Here is a 22,236-nt window from a genome sequence, read left to right on the forward strand (position 1 = left end):
CAGACAGCTCGAGCGGTTACAGCCTCAGCCCCCGGTGAGGCACACAGCTGGTGAACACCAGCCCTGCCCAAAGCAAGACGTGGGACTGTTGATCGTTAAGTTGTAGGAACACTGTGTCAACCGAGTCTACGAATACTGAGAGAATGTTGAGTCAGGTTACTGAGCCAGCTGGAGTTCAGGAAGGAATCTTCGAAGAAGAAAGAGCAGGGCCTGGACGAAGGAGCTATGGAGAAGGTGCCTCATCTGAAAACCCAGGACAGGCAGTACCTCGGAGGGAAAACCAAGGAGGAGGAGGAGGCAGAGCCCGAGCCAACCTGTCTCGGTCCTGTGGGGGACAGGGCCCAGCACTGCTGCTCCAGGGCCACCCTGCCAGGCCTGGCAGGTGGTCAGCCCAGGCCCCCGGGGCCTCCATCCTCCCCTCACTTGGTTTCCCCAGAGCCTTGCTTGACAGATAAGGTGTAAGGGCCCTCCTTAGCTGTGGATGCAGAGCCAAGTTAAGTCTCCATGGTAACCCTCTGGCTGATAGGGACTCCGGTTGCTATGGAAACTTGTCTAAAGCCAAAAAGTATTTGGGGGGAGGGGTTTCAGCAGAGGGGCAGCATGGGGTAGACCATCTGCAGCAATGATCCTGTTCCATCCCCTTCTCAGGGTCCTCTTTGGGATGGGTGAGGGCTTCTCCGGGACCTGGTTTAGGGCATCTGGGGAACAGTCATGGGTGGTATCAGGCATGCCCACAGAGGGCCTCCACCATTTCTCTGGTGAAGGTCTCACAGGCTCTTCCCAAGCCAAATCTGCTCCTTGACAGAATCGTGAAAGTGGCAAAATTGATGTCCTTCTGCTGCCTATCCCCTCTCCCCTGCCCCTGCCCCAGCCCCCTCCTACTCTTGCTGTCTCCTTTCTGACAGATCCCTTCCTGTGACAAGGCTGGTAGCAGCCTGCCTCTGCTTCCTCAGCACCACAGGGGGGAGATAAAAGCCCCCACTTGGTGGAGCTGTTGGGGAAGGACACGATGCGCTTCAACAGCCCGGGACCTGCTCAAAGGAGCTGCTCCCTAAACACGGCTGGCATGGAACCTTAACTTAGGATAAAGCATGAGCGAGGCACTTGGCGAGGTATTTCTCTTTTACCCAGACCAGAGGAATTTGCATGTTCAAATATCTTCTCTTTCCCAGGATGCCTGGGTGGCTCAGTCGGTGAAGTGTCTGCCTTCGGCTCAGGCTCAGCTCACAATCCCAGGGTCCTGGGATCGAGTCCTGCATCGGGCTCCATCACTTAGTGGGGAGCCTGCTTCTCCCTCTGCCTGCCGCTCCACCTGCTTGTGCTCTCTCCTTCTCTCTGACAAATAAATAAAATCTTTTAAAAAAAGAAAAATAAAAAAATAAGTATCTTCTCTTTCCCTCCATCTCCTTCCCCCAGTTACCTTTTCTCAAGGTGGCCAGTGTTTAAAACAAAGCAGTGGAATTTGAGGTGCTCCCCACAGTTCTGCCCGAGTTCATGTCTCATGTTCTACAACTCAGATCCCCGCCCCCCCCCATGCCACCCTGAACCTACCCCCTTGGGCTTGGAGTTCTGTTCCCGGCAGTGAGGCTTCGCCTACCTGGAACCGTCTTCTGAAGATGGCAGGGAAGGGGCCTCAGAGTGAGCCACAAAGAGTAGTTTACCGCCTGGCCCACAGGTTGCCATTCATGGTTAGATAAATTTATTCCCAAATCACCACCGTAGGCCTCAGTTTCCCCTTTACCAGCAGGAGATGATTCCAGCCCCTCTTTCTGAGATTGGGCTGCGGAAAGACCTCGCTGGTGCCCTGGGTGCCGTGAAGACCCTAGGGGCCTCTCCAGGCCAGACCAGGCAGGTGAGGAGAAAGGAGGGGCAGGGGAGGTTCCCAGGAAGGTCCCCAGGGAGGCCAGGAAGGGCCACACTCTGGAGACCTTGGTGTCCCAGGGACAGTCCCCTCCTTCTGCCACTTAAGACGAAACTTTCCTCTGAGAAGGTTCCACTCTCCTGAGAGCTGCACGTGGCAGGCTGAGCTGGGTTTCGGGCTCAGGGACGCTGTCTCTTCCTCTCCCTTTTCTCCCTCACAAGACCGGAGAGCAGCTGTCCCAGGCTGCTGAGGAGACTTTCAGGCACAGGCCCAGCTCTGTCCCCAGTGCTCCTGGTAGAGGGGAGGGAGAGATTAGGGAGCCCTGGAGGTCAAGCAGGCCACACGCTGTGGGAAGTAGCCCGAGGAAGCTGAATTGCAAGGAGTAGTTTCACCTGAGCAGTCAAGGCCAGGGTTCCCCAGGGTCCCCATGGATCTTCTGCTGTTCTCCCCACCACACCCAGTGAGCCCTGCTGAAAGGTAAGCACAGTCTGTCCGGGGCTCCAGCCTCAACCCCTACTGCTGGCCCTGGTGAACCTCTCCTGTTCTCCTCCTGCCAAGCATTTTATACCAAAATAATTAGGTAATTAATAATCATGTCATGTACTGTGTTTCTGGCACTCCACACTTTTTAAACTTCGGAATCTGTGTGATAGATATGTCAGCCCACAAACTCAGGCATTCAGGAAACATCCCATTCTTGCTTTTCTTTAAATCAACTTAATTCTGAGCCCCTCTTCCCCCAGCCCCTAGGCTTGCACCGGGGGCAGGAAGGCTTCAGTGGGGCCGGGAAAATAGGCAAGGGCTGCTCTGCTGCGGTCCCTGCAGGCTTCCTCCGCACCCAGACCCACAGCGGCCTTCAGAGGCCAGCAGAAGGCCAGCAGCTCTCCCCTGCAGCTGTAGCCAGACAAGACCTCTTTGTCAAGGCTGGGGAGAGCACGTGCCCCACGCCCCACCTTCTCTCTGTGCCACTCCATCCTCCCTCCGCTGCGTGGGAGAGCACCTGACCTCTTGCTCCTGGGCCTCATTGGCCCCTTTCAGGTTGGAGTCATGCCTCTCTGCTTCTCAGGTGGGCTGTTCCCTTCCTCTAAAATCCCCTCCTGATAGCCCGAAGCTTTTACCAAATCCCCTCCCTGGCTGGTTCAGCTCCTGCCGTAACCCATGTTCTGGGAGTTAGGAGGTTCGGGACCTGGGGGGCCTGCTGGAGAGTGGGGTATAGAGAGAGTATTTCAGAAGTGTATCCTGCCACATGGTCTCATTATTCTCACCTCCTTATAAAGCAGGTGGGACAAGTGTTAGTACCCGTTAGACAGATGGCGGAGCTGTGTTATGAACTGAGGTGGTGACGAGTCTGTAGCAACGTGGGGACAGGAAACCAGGCCTCTTGCCTCCCAGTGTAGGCTGCTGCTGTCAAAGCAGGCCTTCCTGAACTCTCCGCGGAGGCCTCTGACTAAAGTTGGCAATAGCCAGTGTCAGGACCTGGTGATCAGCATTTTACATGTAAGGTTTGCTCAGTTCACTACAGCTCTTTGAGGTGTAGATACTCTTGCCCCCATTTTACAGATGAGGAAGGTGAGGCACCAAAAAGGAGAGCGCTCTGCTGGGGGTGACAGAGTTGGTAACTGGCGCGGCTAGGGTTTGAACCCTAAGCTCTTAACTCTTCTCCTATAATGGGTCTCCTGGTGACTTCAGCACCCTTTAAGAAGGAAGAAACTCTGTGAAAAAGAAGTAACTTTATCAGCACTTTTTTTCTGCTTTCTGACTTCATCCAGCCTCCAACAAAAGAGGCTCCTTTCCAAAGTCCCAGGCTTCATTCATCCCTGTAAATTCATTGCTTCTTACCACCCACTCACCACCGCAAGCTCAAACTCACGGACACACCTCCTTCTCCCTCTGTCCTCCCCTCCCAACCCAAACTCTAGAGCCTGGGCGCAGACAAAAAAGATGGGAGGAGGAGGGACCCTACCAGAGCGCCTCTGAGACTTCCAGGGCGGAGGGAGAGGTCTGGCAGCCCCTCCCCTCCATCTGCTTCCTGCTGAGGCACCGGATGCTGGGGAGGGGAGGCTCTCCTGGAGACAAAGGTCTGGGGGACCCAGAAAGGACGAGGTGGTCAGGTTGCTGGGGGGGGGGTGTCTTCGGGCGCTCCCCTCCTCTGTAGCAGGGAGCCAGCCTCCAGAGCCTGGGGGCAGAAGGCGGCCAATTGAGGCAGAGGGAGGCCAGCTGGCCTTCTCCGCACCTTTCTCTTTACAAAGCCCGGCTGTGGTTTCATTCACAGCTCATCCCCCAGAGAGCCTGGAGGTGTTTGGAGTATGAGGAGCCCTAGTCCTCTAATTACCGGTGTGCATCTGGGGAATGGAGGCAGCCGTATGCAGATGAGCAGCTTCGACCCCATAAAGAGAAAGGAAACCCTTGTCCTGATTTCTCTACCTCACTGCCAACCCCGACCCCAGCACCTGCTCTCCTGAGGTGGTTATTTACCCTGTTCTGGGGTCCACAGACTCCTTCCTCGCAAAGCCCACGTCCTGCCCCGCCATGTCAGAAAATTACTGATACTTACTGTACACTTACCAGATACTATTCTTTTTTTTTTAAGATTTTATTTATTTATTTATTTTTATTTTAAAGATTTTATTTATTAATTTCGCAGAGAGAGAAAGAACAGGAGCAGGAGAAGCGGCAGAGGGAGAAGCAGGCTCCCCGCTGAGCAGGGAGGCTGATGTGGGACTCGATCCTAGGTCCCCGGGATCATGACCTGAGCGAAGGCAAATACTTCACCGCTGAGCCACCCAGGCGCCCAAGATTTTATTTATTTATTTGACAGAAAGAGAGGCAGCGAGAGAGGGAACACAAGCAGGGGGAGTGGGAGAGGGAGAAGCAGGCTTCCCGCTGAGCAGGGAGACCGACGCGGGGCTCCATCCCAGAACGCTGGGATAATGAGTCCAGCCAAAAGCAGACGCTTAATGACTGAGCCACCCAGGCGCCCCTTACCAGGTACTATTCTAAGCATGTTGCATGTATTAACTCCTCATAATAAACCTACAAAGTTGGGATTATTTTTGTCTCACTTTTGCAAAGGACACAGCTGAGGCAGAGAGGTTGAGTAACTTGCCCAAAGTCACCCAGCGAGTCCCAGGTAGAAAAGGGGTTGAACAGGTGTCTGGTTCCTGACCAGAAAGACCACTCCGTGCCTTTGGGGGAGGCCTTGCTTTGGAGTGCTGTCAGGATGGGGTGGCACATGGGGCACGGGTTCTGCATTGTCATACAGATCGTCACCTGTAAAATGATTTGCAATTCTTCTGTATGGGAGGTTGGTCTTTTCTTCCATTTATTTATGTGGTCATTGATTTATACCAGTATGAACTCATGCATGTGTGTTTTATCCTCTGAGTTGTAACCCAACACTAAAAGTTTTTTTTATTTTGTCGTGCCCTTGGCCTGTGGGGGTGTGGAGATGTCACTCTGGTCTGAGATGGGGTCTTTTGGGATGAAGAAAGGAGAAGGGTGGCGAGGGCCCTATTGTGTAGACCACGGAGCTGGCCTGTCTCACCAGCTGTGATGTCCCTGGCATCAGAATTTCTCCCCCATTCCTCTTCATCCCTCCGTCTCTTACACCTGACCCCTCCCTCAGTGCAGTCACTCATCATCGAGTCTCTCTGCTTCTACCTCTGAAATTCTTTTACCTTTTCTGCCCCCAGCCATTGTCTTAATTCATACCATCATTCCATTAGGAAGGCTTCCTGTCTCCCTTCTTTCTGGTTCATCCACACACAGTGCTCTGGGGGTGCCTTCCTGGTGCACAGCTGAGACCCTGTTATTTTCCAGCACAGTTGGCCATCAGTGGCTCCCCAGTGGAGAGCATTCTGATTTCTCATCCCAACATTCGAGGCCCCGCAGGTGCACATTCCTACCTTTCTAGCTTCTGTGTTCTCTTCCTGACCTAGATGGCCTGCTGGCGTTTCCCCCGAGGAAGTTGTGTGAAACTTGTTAATTGACATTCCTTAAAAATAAAAGACCTGTGGTCAAATAAATCGAGGAAACTCTGGGTTGACAAGGTTAAACAGGTTTCTTCATTGCAGGACTTCACCAAGTCCTTACCCATGGGCTTTGTGACTCCCCAGGAGTGGGTAAACATCATGCATTTTCCCTGTTGTGGCACAATATCCTAGAAGGCCAGTGGCCCACGGACCCATGAATACTGCCTAGCCTTTGGACAAGGTGGGCTCTGCGGTTCCCAGAGTCTGCCCCCAATTTTCTGGCCTCTGTATCTTGCATAAACCCATATCCTGAGGCTGAAAATACCTACTTCCTCCGTAGTCACCTATAAAAATGTTGCCCATCCTTTAAAAATATTTTTCTTGACTGTCCCCTGACACATCTGCCCCCAGCCATGAACCTCTTCTGGGGTCTTTTGAACCTCCATGGCAGTACTTCTGACAGCACACATCGGTTCCAGCTATTTATTTCTGCTCTTTTGCCTGCTTGTCTGGTGGCAGTCCGCCGTTGTGTCCCTGCTCAGACTCTCAGCACCTTGATGGCAAGGGCTGCATCACTCATTCTTGAATTCTCTTCAGTATCTTCTACATAACAGATGCTATGCCTCAGAATCATCTCCGCAGCTTTTTATTTCACAAGAAACTTTTAAATTTGAGAATAGCTTTAGATTTCCTGAAAAGTTGCAAGACAGTGGTCCTATTCCTCACACCCAGGTTCACCTTTTTGCTGCCATCTGACATTACTGTGGCACGTTTGTTACAACTGATGGGCCGATACTGGTCATTGCTAACTAAGCTCCATGCTTTATTTGGATTTCCATAGTCTTGACCGAATGTCCTTTTTCCGTTCCTGGATCTCATCCAGGATACCACGTGATATTCACTCATCAGAGCTCGGTAGGCTCCGCTAGACTATGTCAGTTTCTCAGGCTTTCCTTGTGTTTGATAACGTTGACAGTTTTGAAGCACGCTGATCAGGTATTTTGTAGAATGGCCTTCAATATGGATTTGTCTGCTGTTCTTCTCATAGGTAGACGGGCGTAATGGGTTTGGGGATGAAGACCACAGAGGCCAAGTGTCATTCTCATTGCGTCCTCTGAAGGGGTTTGTACTATAATCACGGCTTATCGTCTTTTCTATTCATCTTAATCATCTACCTAAAGAAGTGTCTGTGAAGTTCCCCACTGTGAAGTGACTCTTGTCTTCCTCTCTCCATACTATACTCTTTAGAAGGAAGTGACTCTGGGCGGTCCACATGCAAAAAGTGGGGGTGAAGGGCACCTGGGTGGCTCAGTCAGTTAAGCATCTGATCTCTTGAACTCAGGGTTGTGAGTTCAAGCCTCTGTTGGCTCCCTGGGCATGGAGCCTACTTTAAGGAAAAAAAAAAAAGTAGGTGAATATCTACTTAAATTCTTCAGAGTGGGAGATTTTCATGTTCTCCATTTGTTTATTAGATCAGTATGCACTTAGGATGTTTTCTACTCTGAGTTATGATCTAATACTACATTTTTAATTTTGTGGTTTAGATTATTTTAGTGTTGGCTGTGGGGGGACCTCTTTCAGTTGGTGCTTGTGTCCCCTTGACATACCCTGATTTTTCCCCCCTTGCTTTTTGGCCCTCCAAGATGCTCCAGACACATCTTGCACATTCCCTGCCTCAGTCCAGGAAACGACTATTTCCCCAGGGAGCCAGCCCTTGTTCCTTTAGTTGGAGGATGGTGTTAGAAACCAAGATTTGGGTGCTGTGTGTGCTCATGGCTACCGGGCTGTCATTGCTTCTAGATCCTCTCAGTGGACAGAGCTAGGAAATAGGAACATGTGTGAACACACATGGCTATAATTATAATTAACATGATTAACAGTAGTTACTACTGATGATTCTAACTCCAGTCTACTTCTCCATGGTTCATTCTAAACTTCTTTCCTTTATACGACTTTTGAAGACCCCCTTTCTTCTGAATCACAGTCTCTGAGGTTGAGCCAAAGACTGCACTTGAAAGGCTGAGAAACAGTATTGCAAGCACACAAATGTTTGTTAAGTCTGATTGAGTTTAGAAGAACCCAGGCCTACCCCAGCACTGATGTGCAGCATTTCCAGATGTGTCTGTCTCTTATCCCTGGGGCTGTGAGGCAGATTAGCTCTCACCTTCCCCAGAGGTGATGCTCTGTGGGAAACAGCCTGTAATCCTCACCAAGGTGTCCATTACCCCATGTTTGGGTGTTTCTGTTCATTTCCTCCTGTATCTGGTTCCCCGAACACATGATACTTCCTAGTGTGAGGCCAGACTGTCTGGGATCCGTTACAGTGGATAGCAGACCTTCAGTGACAGCCCTGCCTGGCCCTCTTGGCCCAGGAGCCAGCACTTCCTTTCCCTGCAGTGACAATCAAGGCATGTCTCTAAACAGAGTCCACCAGCTTGAAATGACTAATAGATCATTTTACAAAAGAGGAACAGGTCCAGGAAATAGCCAATTAGCTGTAGAAGTAGAATCCAAGCTTTCTGTGCTTTTCGAATCCACTCTGTTCCCAGTCCATCCTTCTGAATGTCCTGAGCTGGAATCATGATACCTGATGCCTGGGGAAGCCCTGAGGTGCATGTCTTGAAGGCCACTGTGAACTAAAATACCACTGAACTTGGGGCACCTGGGTGGCTCAATCGGTTGAGCGTCCAACTCTTGATTTCAACTCAAGTCATGATCTCAGGGTCCTGGGATGGAGCGCACCCCCCTTCCCCCAGTGGAGTTACCCGCTCAGCGGGGAGTCTGCTTGTCTCCTTTTCCATCTGTCCCTTCCTCATACCTCTGAACACCTCAAACACGTATTCTCTTTCTGGAAAATAAATCTTTAAAAAAATACCACCGAACACTCTAGGCTTGTTTTCTGCAAAACGCCCCTGTAACGTGTGCCTGAGACTTTTTAATGCAGATCAACAGGACATGATGTCCTCAACTCCTTGATTTTATTCCCACTTACCCGAGCCCCCAGAGCCAGAGAAGAGGGTGTGGAAAGGTACAGCCAAGCTGCCCTGCCCTCCCAGAGGCGAGGGAGTTCTGTTAGTCCTAGGTAAAATCAAGGTGTTTATCCTTATCACCTTCACCCCTCCCCCATCCCTTTGTTTGCCCCTCTTAATCCCCTAGATCCTCACTTCTCTCAGGCCTTTGCCTTGCCGCCCTCATCCCTGCCCCACCGGTGTTTCTCCTCTGGATCAGCCCTTCCCCTTACTCGCCATCAAAACACTCATTTCTTTAGTCAAGGTGTTTGGAAAGCAGTCTGATTGAACTGTAGGACAGGATGCTTCCAACATTTAGAGATTTGTGAATCCATTTTGAATATTTGTGGTGCAAGCCCTGATTCCTGATCTTTAGTGGGTCCCAGGCATTTCCTAACCACGTTTCTTTATGCTGAACTGAACGTTTCGTGAATTTATTGCAAGGTTGCATTTATCTGCATCGGCCTCCCATTCTGTGCCCCCTCCCACCCCCACGCAGTTCATCAGCTTATTTCAGCAGCTTCCTTAGGTAGCCTCTTCTCTTGCTACTGATCTTGCCACCTTTGCCTCCGAAGGAGCCCTTAAATTGCCTTCCGGGCAGCAATCTATGCTTTTCTTTCGGGAGACTAGCCCAACCCCTGCAGCGTGCCTCTCCTGCCAGCCTCGGACTGCACTCCCTTCCCCTCCCTGTGCCCTGCGGGGGAGCTGAGGGTTGGAAAAGGCACACTTTCGCTGCCCTTGCCAAAGCTTCCTAGCAGCTGTTTTGTCACTCAATTCAGGAGCTCCTTCCTGGTGTGAAAGGTATTTTGCAAATATGCATAGTTAGCCAATAACAGAAACCTTTTAGCTCCTTGCCAGCTTCATCCGAAGTGCCTTTTCCTTTCTCCCTCCGGAAGTTTTTTTTTTTTTTTAACTTAATTTTTTAATTTGAGTGTAGTTGACACACACCTTCAGAAGTATTTTAAGCTGTATTTAGGAAGGTCTCCTTTGCCAGTATATACGATATTATAGAAATTACACCAGGGAATGACTCACCAAAGACCCTTGTTCTACGGCTTTTACCACTGATTCTAAATATATTTCACTGATTGAATCCAGGCAGTGACTATAGGAAGGTTTTATAGATTGCCTTTTTTTCCCCAGGGGGAGTCGGGTGGAAGGTGGGACAGGGTATGTCTTCTCTTAAATCATACCACCATGCGACCTCATGCACTTCTTTTGTGTATCTAGCTTCAGGTGGAGAGAGTGGAAATGAGTGTTATGTCCCCCAGCAAATTTCCCCCATTGAGGTGGAGGATTGGTAAGAGCTTAAGTCTGAGGACCCTCTGGAGACCCCTAGGTTCTTAACCAGAGTGGACCATGATGGATAGGCTTTCCCACTTACCAATAATGATCATAATAGCTAGTACTGTGTGAACGCCTACCATGTGCTAGACACTGTACTAGCGCTTTACATGCTCTCTCTCTCTCTTTTGAGATTTATTATTTATTTTAGAGAGGGAGAGATGAGGGGGCACAAGTGGGAGGGGCAAAGGGAGAGGGAGAGACTCCGCGCTAAACATGGAGCAGGACTCAGGGGCTCGATACCACGACCCACGAAATCGTGACCTGAGCTGAAACGAAGACCCGGACGCTTAACCAACTGAGCCACCCATGCGCCCCCTTAACATGCTCTCTAATTCACTCTTCCCCCAACCCTAAGAAGTAAAAATAATTATCTTCATTTTACAGGTGAAATAAAAATGAGACTTTGAATGTTGAGACTCTTGGGCTGAGTTTACGTACTTGGTGGTGGAACCAGGACTGAAACTCAGATCTGTCTGATTGTAAAGCTACCCCCCGCCTACCCTGAATACTGGTTCAGAGTAGACTGGAGCCCTAAAATTAATTGATCTGGTACCCGACCCTCTCCTGACACTGACTTTATTTTAGACCAGAGGCTGATGGAGAGCATAAGAGTAAAAGCCAGGTTCTTCACCCTTGCTCCTGTGGGGGTGGGGGGAGGTAGGAAACAAAGGTTCTCTTCCCCACCCCCCCAACCACCCCCAGCACTGGAGTCCTAGACATTCCTCATTTGGCTGTATGACATTAAGAGGAGTGGCTGCCCAGCCATTTTATATCTAATTACCACATAACATGAAAGTGACCATGTGGATTATTACACGTGTCAGATCAATTTGGTTGTAAGTTTCATTCTAACACTAAATTCTTTTGCTATACGTTCAGCCTTCGGAGTTATTCCCCCAGCAAGGCTGTTGACTCTTAATGTAAAGAGAGAGAGAGATTGCTGGAGAAGCCCTCGGATGCTCTGAATAGAGTGTTGCTCTGGTGGGCTGAGGGCGGCCGGGGAGGTGGCCCTGGAGGAGACTGGGCGGGTTAGTATGTGGGGGGCAGGTACCCCTCTCCCCCAGGAGGGATGAGAATTCACACACCTGTGGTCTCCCTGCTCCCATGGCGTCGAGGACTCCTGGGAAAAGTGAGATGTTCTGAGGAATGTGCTGAATGAGTGTGAGGAAGGTTATTAGAGGTGATAATATTAGATATTAGACGTGGGGGTCTTAGAAGTGATAATATTTCCCAAATAAAGGATTTCCACATGAAATATGAGTGCCGTAGAACCAGGCCAGAGCTGAAAGTTAGCCACCTGTGGTACTTCCATGGTGCCCACTGTTCAAAACCAGGGATCCCTTCCTGTGGGCTTTTCACTCAGGGGAAGAGGCTCAGATATCACACAATTATCACTGACACCCGCCCCGATAGAAAATAATTATTCAGGGGATTCTGAGAGCCAACGTAATTAGTCCAATTAATCTCTAGCGATGAATTATTCTGTCCGATAATCGTCTTCGGAAGCGAAGGATTCATTAGCATCTCCGGCTGACAGCAGGGAGTCAAATGCCCTTTTATCTCTCTTGCCTGTCCCTGACATGATGGAATGAAAGTGGCTCTCGCTTTGATAAATTCTACGTCCATTAACAAGGTGGCTGGTTCGGGGAGTAGCAGAGGCTGGGACCCGGGTTGCTAGGTGTATCACCTTCCAGCCCGTGACCTTGAGTTGAAGGCCTCAGCTTATCCGGTGGAAACATGGGGAGAATTGAGTCCAAGTTACGTGATCAGCTAGCAGGTTTACTGGTTTCTTCGTGGGCTTCCCAGAAGCAGTTAATCTCAGCACACCCACTGAAAGAACGGGCCCTTCTCTGCAAAAGCATTCTCAAGGAATTCTAAGGCAAAAGTCCTCCTCCTTTTTGTTGGAACTGACTTGACATAATTTGGTGTCTTGGACTCACTAAGTGGAGGGGGCCCTGGTGGTGAGACTCCACAGTGGAGCCCAGGGAGGGGAGCTCTGCCTGCTGAACTTACCCCCCCTTTTTTACGATTTTATTTATTTGAGAGAGAGGGAGGGAGAGAGCACGAGTTGGGGGGGTGCATGGCAGAGGGAGAGGGAGAAGCAGACTCCCCGCTGAGCAGGGAGCCTGACTTAGGGCCCAATTCCAGGACCCCGGGATCATGACCTAAGCCGAAGGCAGATGCTTCACCGACTGAGCCACCCAGGTGCCCCTGAATTTACCCTCCTGATCAGAATCCCAACCCGCATTTGGAGAGAGGTATGAATGGTCATGGGAGTGTGCTGGAAGCTCAGAGCAACTGGGTGGGGCTTCTGCCCCGAGGGACTGTACACTGTACATCTGGCCTGTTCGTGACACAGTGCTGGGCTCTAGCTCAGTGCTGCTTAGCTTTTCTGGTCGCAGACCCCCCTCCCCAGAAAAACGAACATCACACATGGGTACAAGATCCTGCATGTACTTTCAGGGAGTTTCTGGACCCTCTGTAGCCTTGCACGAACAGCTCCAGATACTACCATACATGGATTGTGCCCTCAAGGAACTTAAAATCTAGGGAGTGGGGAGCAGGGAGAGGGAGTCATTAACGTTGGCAGTATTTAACAATGCTATACCGTTAGGGGCGTCTGGGTGGTTCAGACGGTTAAGGTTACGCGTCAGACTCTTGGTTTCGGCTCAGGTCATAATCTCAGGGTCACGAGATTGAGCCTCATGTGGGCTCCACGCTCAGTGCGAGTCTGGAGTCTCCTGGAGATTCTTTCCCCCTCTGATCCCCCCACCCCCACTCACATGCGCGCAAGCCCACGCGCTCACTCTCTCTAACAAAATCTTAAAACAAACAAATAATACTATACATCAGAAGAGAGTTGGCATATAGTGGGGTCAACCTTGGCATTGTTGACGTTTTGGATAATTCTTTGTTGCTGGGGGCTGTCCTGTGTTGAGTCTCATCCCTGGCCTCTATGCACCAGATGCCAGTAGTACCGCATCCCAGGTTGTGACCATGAAAAATGTTTCCAGACATTTCCAAATGCACCCTGGTGGGCACCATCACCCCCAGTTGAGAACCTCTGTGGTACAGCCACAAGCACTTGCTCAGCTCCAGTGGAAGGTGATTAAGTCTGGGTGGGGGCATCAGAGAAGGTTCCTTGAGAAAAAGATTTGGGGACCAAACCAGGAAAACACCTCCCTCCCTGCCCCCCAGCTTTTTATCCCTGGAGCCTAGTCCGATGTTTGGTACAAAGAAGAGGCTCAGAGTAGGCTCACGCAGTGGATAAACAAGTGAAGGGTGAAGGAGGACGGGTGGAGCACGGAGAGGATGGGGAAGGACACCAGGTGTTTGAGGCTTAAGGACTAGCACTGAGCAGAGGCACAGGGGCCAAAAGAATTGCAGGCAGCCCAGTCCCTGTTTCCTGGCTAAGGAACAAGATTCTGCCTTGTGCAGCTCTGCTTTAGGAAACTGTGGAATCCCCTTTTCTGGAGACCCTTAAGAAAAGAAATGGGTAAGCCAGCTGTAAATACAGCCCTGCTCTGCTAATTGATCACAGCACTCCTTCCTGGTTAATTTGGACTTGACTTTGGAGTATCTCTGGATACAACCCTCCAAAGTCACTGCCGTCATTTGGAGTTGGAGCACCACATGTCACCTGTTGTTTTTTTTTCCCTCCCTGGCTGTGGTCCAGGGGCCTAATGGCAGGACTGGAGAATGGCGTTCTGCCTGAAGCCAGCCCGGAAGGGAGTGCACAGCCCCCTTTGAGCCGTGAGTCGTACTCGGGTGTTGCTTACTCTCCAGGGCGGTGGGTCCTTTCCCTCCACTCCACCCTACTTGTTCTCAGCCCGAGCTGCTCAGCGACTGCGTCTTCTCTTCTTCCTGTCGTTTGACCGTGTATTCATTCATTCACAGTCATTTCATGAGCCTGGGCTATGGGTACTTGAGATCTAGCAGAAGGCGCCGATGCCCGTCAGGGGAGGACACAGACCAGCAGCCGGGCAACCACATTACAGCGTGGTGGGTGCTGTGTCCCGTGCTGGGGGAAGCGGGGAGCCCAGAGGACCTCGCCTAACAGCTGGCCGAGTGAGACTTGTTGGCACCCTTCTAGGAAAAGAATCTCTGTAAGCTGAGAGCTGGAGTGAGGTGACAGAGAGCTCCAGCTTTACGAGTCTGGGATGGTGAATTTTATTATAGTTTTTTCAATGTGTGTTAAAGAGTTCTGTGTCCAGTAAAATATATATGCCTGCCTGCCCAGGGAAAAAATCACTGTGGCTCCCTGGTAATAGGAGTTTGTAATGGCCTAGAAAATTCAGGAAAACCTTTAGAGTGAGTTTCTGATCTCCATTAAAAGCGTTTATGGTGTCGGGGGAGCTGTTTCTCTCTGATTTGTGTCTGACAAGGGAGAACTGAGGCTGAGATGTCAGGGAGGAAGACAAAGGCCCACGTGTGTGACTGGACAAGTCAGGTGTTCACCGGGCACACCGTGAGGGAGCAGGCTGTCTGGAAGGCCGCCTGCAAGGGGGACCAGGCACAGGGCCCTGGACTAGGTGCCTGCAGAAATAAGAGTGCAGAGAAACTTGCTCCCCGCCTTTGGAGAGTCAGGCCAGACACTCACAGAGTCAGGAGAGACTCAGAAATCAGCACTGCTGGTGTTTGAAAGGCAGAAGGCAAGACTTGAGACAGTAGGTTGGGGAGCCGGGGTGGGAAGGATGGCATGAAAGGTTCCTGAAGGGAGTGAGCTGGAGAGACCGGATGGCCTCGGCATGGCCTTGGGTGGCGGTGCAGGAGAGGGGAAGCTACAGCATGGGGACGTGAGGTTGCCTCCCTGCCCGTCTATGAACCCGAGAGACCCATGAGGCAGGACAGGTGTGGCAGGTGGGTGGAACAGAGGACACGCCATCTGACTGCATGCCTAGGGGATGTGTTTGGGTAGCAGGCCTTTATGGAGGACCTACTACATTCCAGGTGCTGCATTCTCCCTGGAGGCAGACAGACGAGTCGAGAAGTCTGGGCAATAGTGGGATATAGAGGCTGTGGAAGAAGCCTGTTGCAGGCTCCAGCAGGGACCAACGACAGGACTGGTGATTCCTACCTGAGGGGAGGGAGCCAGGCGATAGGCAAGCGTGCCTTCTCTAGAGGATACCGTTGCTCCATCAGTCCGACATTTCCTGGGCACCTGATGTGTGCTGCTCTCCAGTGCTGTTGGGGTCGGGGTGGGGTTACATACGAAGTGTCGTGTCTAATGGGGGAGACAAGACCAGCATGCACTGGGAGTTGTTATTGAAAAAGTAGGACGTGTGCCTTGGCGAGAGTGGCTCAGACACCAGTTGTTCTGTAGCTTGAAGAAGTGACCGCTGGGATTGCCTGGGAAGGCTTCTTGGAAGAGGTGGGTCTTGAAGTGGGCAATTACAGTAGAGGGCCTTGAATGCCAGACCAAGGACTAAGGTGTCATCTGAGGGTTACTCAAGTCTCATGTTGAAGAGGCCCACGGTGGCATAGATGCCGTGCCTTCCCACTCCTTGGACTGAGGGTTGGGGGAAGGACCTGTCTGAAGCCACCCGAGCCATCTCCCAGCCTCCCCCCACCGCTTAGCACTCCTGTACAAAATTCTCTCCCCAGCGCGAGCCCCAATTTGGCTTCCTGGTGGGGGAGGGGACACGCACAGACATCAATTCAGTCACGACTGCTTACCCCTGTCCCCAGGAGCACCCACCCCTGTCCCCAGGAGCAGCCTTGGCCAGCTGTTCCCATGGCAACCGCCCTCAGCACGGAGCACAGAGCTGGAGGAGAGCCGCAGCCCCCAAATCATCACTGGGGCTCACCCAGTTAGGACTAGGGGCCCAGGGGGGCTGCTCCATGTAACGGGGAGTGGGAGCCGTGGCCAAGAAACCTTGAGGGCCAGAAGACCTCCCCTTTGTCAATGAACCACGGGCTGCTGAGTGCCGCTGGAGCTAGGCACGCGCAGCTGATTCCCCATCTCTCTCTGACCCTTCTTCTGAGGCCGGGGTGCCCCCTCATCGTCCTCTGTCTCATTAAAGATGGATGACCCCTGGGAGGGTGGGGGCAGGGGTCACCAGCTGCCTGGGCCTCTTGCCCCGAGACGGGCTGGGGCTCATTTGCAGGGAGAACGCGTCTGGGGCCCCCAGCCCTGGCTGCAGCAGCGGCAGGAGGAGCTGGGCCTCAGAGTCCAGGGGTGATAGCCTCGGTCGGCAGTATGTCCCTAAGAACAGGTATTAGGCGCTAATCAGGAGAGCCATGAATAGCTAGGCTCTTTATCTCTGGGTTCTGTTCTGTTAGGTTGCTTTCTCATTGAAAATCTGTGATGAGTGAGACGCACAGTCGCCAACGTGACCCATGGGGATGAGCCCTGGAAGTGGAATCAGAAAGATAGTTCTAGTTCTAGCCCTGCTGCTTCCTAGCTGAGGCCTAGGGCACATTGCTCATCGGTCTCTACAGCTGCAAAATGGGCTCTCAAAGGGCCTGCCTCACAGGGGTATTATGGGCTTAAATGACATAGGAATGTGAAGGGCCTGGCACACAGTAGGCGTTGAATAAATGTTCATTTACCTCCTTGCATCCAGACAGGGGCAAAGGAGATCAGTTCTGCCAACGGAGCTTATGGATTTCCAAGAGTCAAGACGGGCCAGGCCCTAAGTACTCCTTTTTCTTATCCACTTTCCCTGGAAGCCTGGCCTGGTCCCAGTTCCAAATTTACCCCCCGGGCCAGCCTCCTCCACGCTCAGGCCTCCTGCTCCAGCCTCCATGGCTTCAGAGCATTTCCTTGCACCAGGGAGGAAGATGACGAGCAAAGGGCAGCTGGCCCTCCCATGTGTGCCTAGGGCAATCTTGCAGCACCCTCCTCCCAGGGGCTCACACACACAGGCCCCCACTGCCCCTGGGCCTAGAGGGCAGGCCGCTCACTGCGCATGCCTACCTCCTCCCCAGCCCCTGACTCCAGCCCCAGGAACTTCCTGCGGGCAGGCTGGCCCTCTGACTCGTCACCCCTTCCAGCCCTATGTGTGGCTCCTGGTCCGAGGACCTTACTCAGCACGCAGAGTGGGGTCTTTCCCTCTCATGCCTTCTCTGCCCTTCTTTTGGAGGGCTCCTGCAGGAAGAAGCCATGCTGGGTTCTTCTGCAAATCCTAGCACATTGGCCCGCCGGGGGTGGGGGGGATGTGGGATGTGGGGAAGGGGCTCTGGCTCCGTGCTGGAAGGATTTGTTGTCACTGAACTTAGATGTGGCTTTGTAGCTTGGCAGACTTGGAAATCTCCAGGGGAGATTTTTTCCTGGGAATTCGGTTCCATTCAAACAGTAACCAATCCTTAGTCTCGAGGTGGCTGCCGCGCAGGGCCTGGGCCACTGTGGGCTCTTCAGGCCTGGCCAGGCTTGGGCGAGGGCTGAGCCCAGGTGCTTTTTCCTGCCCCTCCCTGGGCTTCACTTCAGTATGGATCCAAGGCTCTGGGGAGTGACCCCAACCCTTGCACCCCACCCCACTGGACCTTCCGGAGAAGAATGCCCAGGACATAAGCTCCTGCTCACTTCCTTTCTCTATTCATATCCCTTTCCCCACTTTCACGAGTGTGGGAATGGGGTTGATTTTTTTTCTCTCAGAAGGGGAAACTGAGGCCCAGAAGGGCTGAGCAGCTTGCTCCCAGGTGGCAGAACATGCTAGAACTGGGACCCAGGGGCCTTGGCTTCCAGCCTGGTGCTGGAGCTCTGAGGGCCCTTCCCTTCCAGATGTGTGGGGGACCCCTTGGCTTCTCCAGCTAGCAGGGGCTGGACAGGGTCCGGAGGAGGTGGGGTGGGAGCCTCCAGTCCCTTACATATGTTCCCCACAAAGGGGAGGAGCAGGAGGAGGGGGTGGTGCCGGAGCCCTGCTTTTGGCCACAGCTGGTTCCCAGGCTCCTGCGCTGGAATTGGACAGGCAAGGGGAGGATTCTGAGTGATCTGATTAAGCAGCCGAGCATAGCCATTGGTCTTGGCACGCGGGCCGCACAACCTGCCTGCCAGATGCTCTAGGAAGGTTCTTCCGAGGCCAGAAGATCTGTAGGTTCCAGAGCTGGGACACAGCCCAGTGGGGAGAACGGGCTCCCTCGAGGAAGTGTCGGGCAGGAGCAGTGACTGCCAGCGAGGCCCGGCCTGGCTGGCGGCCCCGAGTCTTGGAGGTGGAGGAACGCTGACCTGGCCTGCCGCCCATCACTCCCCTGTCTCCTGGCAGTCCTGTAGCTCATTCGTTCTGCGGCCTGAAGGACAGGCCTCTTCCTGTGACTATGAAGAGTGCAGGTCCAGCGTGTCGGTCAGGAAGGGCCTCCTGGGCGTCTGGCGATGCTGTCTGTGTTGTCATTTATCATGCATTTGCAGAAAAGCGCGGACTTCAGAGTTAGACGTGGATTCACATTCTTTCTATACCATTCACACACACTGTAGACCTTAGGAAGTTAACTGGCCTCTCTGAGACAAACGTCTATAAAACGGGGGGAATTATACTTAACCCTTCCAGGCTGTCCTGTTAAAGGACAAAGTGTATAGTCATGCCCCCTTATCCACCGGGGACATGATCCAAGTCCCCCAGGGATGCCTGTGACCCCGGATAGTACCAACCCTATAGCCACTCTGTTTTTTCCTGTACATACAGACCTCTGATGAAGTTCACTTGCCAAAATGGGTACAGTGAGAGATTAACTGCAATAACTTCCAGTAAAATAGAACAGTTGTGACAATATACTATAATGAAAGTTACGTGAATGCGGGCTCTCTCATCTCATGGGGCACCTGGGTGGCTCAGTCGGTGAAGCGTCTGCCTTCGGCTCAGGTCATGATCCCAGGGTCCTGGGATCGAGCTGCACATCAGGTTCCCTGCTCAGTGGGGAGTGTGGTTCTCCCTCTGCCCGTCCCCCCTGCTTGTGCTCTCTCTCAAATAAATAAGTAAAATCTTAAAAAAAAAAAAAAAAAGAATATCCCCTCACACTGCACTCATCCTTCTTGTGATGATGCGAGATGAAAAAATGCCCACATGCTGAGGTGAGGTGAAGGGCATGACGTAGGCACTGTGACCTAGCGTGAGGCTGCTCTTGACCTTGTCACGTACTCAGGAGGCTCGCTGGCTTCAGGACCACGGGTGGCTGACACTGTGGAGAAGGGGGCACTGCTGTGTACCAGTGTTCAGCGTCGTGCTCGGTACATAGAAAATACTGAGTAGGTATTCTTCCCTTCCTCTTCCCCTCCTGCCTCAGAGAACATTGCCTGCTTTTTAATAACTCTTTAGCAAACCTTATTAAGTTTCACTGTAGGATTTCTCTGCCTTCTTAATTGGAAGTCCTTAAAGCTAAACTGATCCTTCTTGCTTCAGTTTGTGCCCAAGCCATGGGGAGTGCTGTGGCCTGGTCCTTTTGGTGGGTCGTAGGACCATCCTGAAGGTGGAGAGACGTGCTAGCAGCAGATGGGCTGAGCCTGAGGGTCCCCAGTGGTAGGCAGCAGAGGGTCGAGGGGATCGGTGACATAGTCGGCTTTTCCAGAAATGTGAGTCCTCCAGGGAGGCCGCCGGGCGGGGCAGAGGACAGCTCTTTGATTTAGGAGCAGATGCTCTGCGGGCAGAGCCGGGGCTGGGGAAGAGGGAGGTGTGGGCAGCCTCCTCAGGCAGAGAGACCTCCCCCGTCTGGGGCGGCCCTGCATCGCCCACACGCTGTCCCGAACCTTCTCTGAGCCAAGGAGTTTCCTTACAGCCCGAGCCTGGCTCTGCAGTCAGCAAGCTGTGTCACCTGCACTGAGTCATTGCCACTCCATTGGGCCTCAGTTTCTTCCCTTCACCAACCTCCGAGGCCCATGCCAGCTCTGATGTTTGAGGAGCATTCGTGGCTACCGTTTTCTAGGCTTGCGGCAGGGGCTGTCTGCATGGGCACGTAGACAAGCTGGCCAGACCTTGTCCTGGCAGACCAGCTCCCCTGCACATCTGCTTTTTCTCCCACCACGTGCCACCCTCACCCCTAATCCCGTTGTATTGTTTCGAGCAGTGGGGGAGCGTGGCCTGTGTTTGAGGTGGTGCGTGCAGATACGGGATGAATGCGCCATGGCTCTGCCTCCCCAGAGGTCATCACAGTCTAGTGGGGGAAAAAGACGTGAAATCTGAGCAGGAGCTCTGGGTGGCATGTGCCATGATTTCATTTTATAGGTAAGAGTACCGAGGCCCAGGGATTAAGTACCTTGCCCCAGGTCACAGGATGGTTGGTGGTAAAGCCGGCTCTGTGCCCTGTGGCCTCCTGCCATCCAACACCCAGAGCCAGTCCTTTCTTGCGGCTCAGCCTTGGCTTAGGTTACGCCGTTCCCGAACTGCGGCTTGCTCTGTTGTCCATGGTCGGACTCAACTCCTTCCCTTCCTTTGGTTTCAGATCATTGGCCACCTCTTCCAGGAGCCCCTCCCTGATTCCCTCAGCCCACCCCCACGTCACCCTTTTCTAATCAGTCCGCTGCAAGCAGCAAGGCCCCTGGGCACTGCCGACGATGCCTGACGCCCATGTGTGCACGCCAGCGTCCTGGCTGCAGACTCCCAGAGGACAGGCCCTGTGTGGGTGGCTGAGGTGGAGGCCCGCGGCCTCTCGGGGTCAGTAGATACATCAAGAGCCTTGGTAGTCTGTCCGTTCGACTTGTCCCCTCGCTGAAGTCCAGCTGCTTCCAGAGGAGTCAGGTGGGATGAGCCTCTACAGCGGAGAAGACGGCAAGGTCTGGGCGGGAGAACTCCGGAAGGTCCCTAGCCTGGAGTTCTGGTGCAGGCGGGTGCATGACAGGGCAGGTCTCCCATCAAAAGAGCCGTATCTTCAGAGACAGTGCCTCTTGTCACTTGGCCATTGGTAGCTCCCGGGAAGGGAAGGGATGTCAAGGATTTGGAGGAGCTAAGTGCCAGAAGCACAGAGCCAAAGCACACCCTCCCCTTCGCTGCTGATTCTCTTCTGCCGTGAACTCAGATCCTGTGCTCTGGCAAGTCTCAGTCCGACCGCCTCTGGTCTTCAGCGGCAGGGCCCCGTGAACCTCAAGATGCACCCCGTCTGTAAAGTGGAGCTGCCAGACTTGAAAGTTCATCAAGGGCAAACACCTCCTCGAAACAGCCAGTGGTATTAGTATAGACCAAGCCCCCTGGGTTCTAGCAGTGTTGTTCAATAGAACTTTCTAGGTGATGGAACGGTCTCTATCTATGGTGCTTACAAGCCAACGTGATGATGTGGCCACTGAGCACTTGAAATGTGGCTAGGGCAAATGACGAACTGAATTTTAAATTTTATTTAATTTTAATTAATTTAAATATAGAAGACGCTCAACTTCATTAGTCATTAGGGAAATGCAAATTAAATCTACAGTGATTTACACTTCACACCCGTTTGGATGGCCATAATAAAAAAAAAAACAGACAATAAAACGTGTCGGAGAGATGTGGAGAGATCAGAATCCGCACACACTGCTGGGGGGAACGTGCAGTGGGGCAGCCGCTTTGGGTTTTTTTTAAGACTTAAAAAAAAAAAAAAATCTCTGCACCCAGCGTAGGGCTCAAACCCACAACCCCGAGACCAGGAGTCTCATGCTGTACAGACTGAACCAGCCAGGCGCCCCAAAGGCAGCCACTTTGGAAAACAGTCTGGCAGTTCAGAGTTACCGTACGACCCAGTGTTGCACTCCTGGGCATATAGCCAAGAGAAATGAAAATGTATGTCCATATAAAGACTTGTATTTGAATGTTCATAGTAGCTTTATTCATAAAATAGGCAAAACGTGGAAATGACCCAAATGCCCATCAAATGATGAATGGATAAATAAAATATGGTATATCCAAGCAGTAGAAAGTTATTCAGCCGTGAAAAGGAATGACGTAGTGATACTTGATACAACATGAATGAATGTTGAAAGCATCCCGCTAAGAAGCCAGTCACAAAAGCCCAGTATTCATGACTGTATTTATATGAGATGTCCAGAATTGGCAAATCTGTAGAGATGGAAAGTAGAGCCTGGTGGTTGCCGGGGGCTGGGGCAGGCGGGGAGTGGTGAGCGATTGCACATGGGCTCGGAGGTTCTTTTGGG

General features: G+C 52.3%; 1 protein-coding gene across 8 annotated transcripts in view; it reads left to right on the forward strand.

Annotated features, from left to right (window-relative positions):
* NAV1 (neuron navigator 1) overlaps positions 1-22,236 on the forward strand; it is a 242,987-nt gene that overhangs the window by 114,901 nt on the left and 105,850 nt on the right. The gene's annotated exons all lie outside the window — the stretch shown is intronic.

This window comes from Ursus arctos, unplaced genomic scaffold, assembly GCF_023065955.2.
Source record: "Ursus arctos isolate Adak ecotype North America unplaced genomic scaffold, UrsArc2.0 scaffold_2, whole genome shotgun sequence".
NCBI classification, from domain to species: Eukaryota; Metazoa; Chordata; class Mammalia; order Carnivora; family Ursidae; genus Ursus; species Ursus arctos.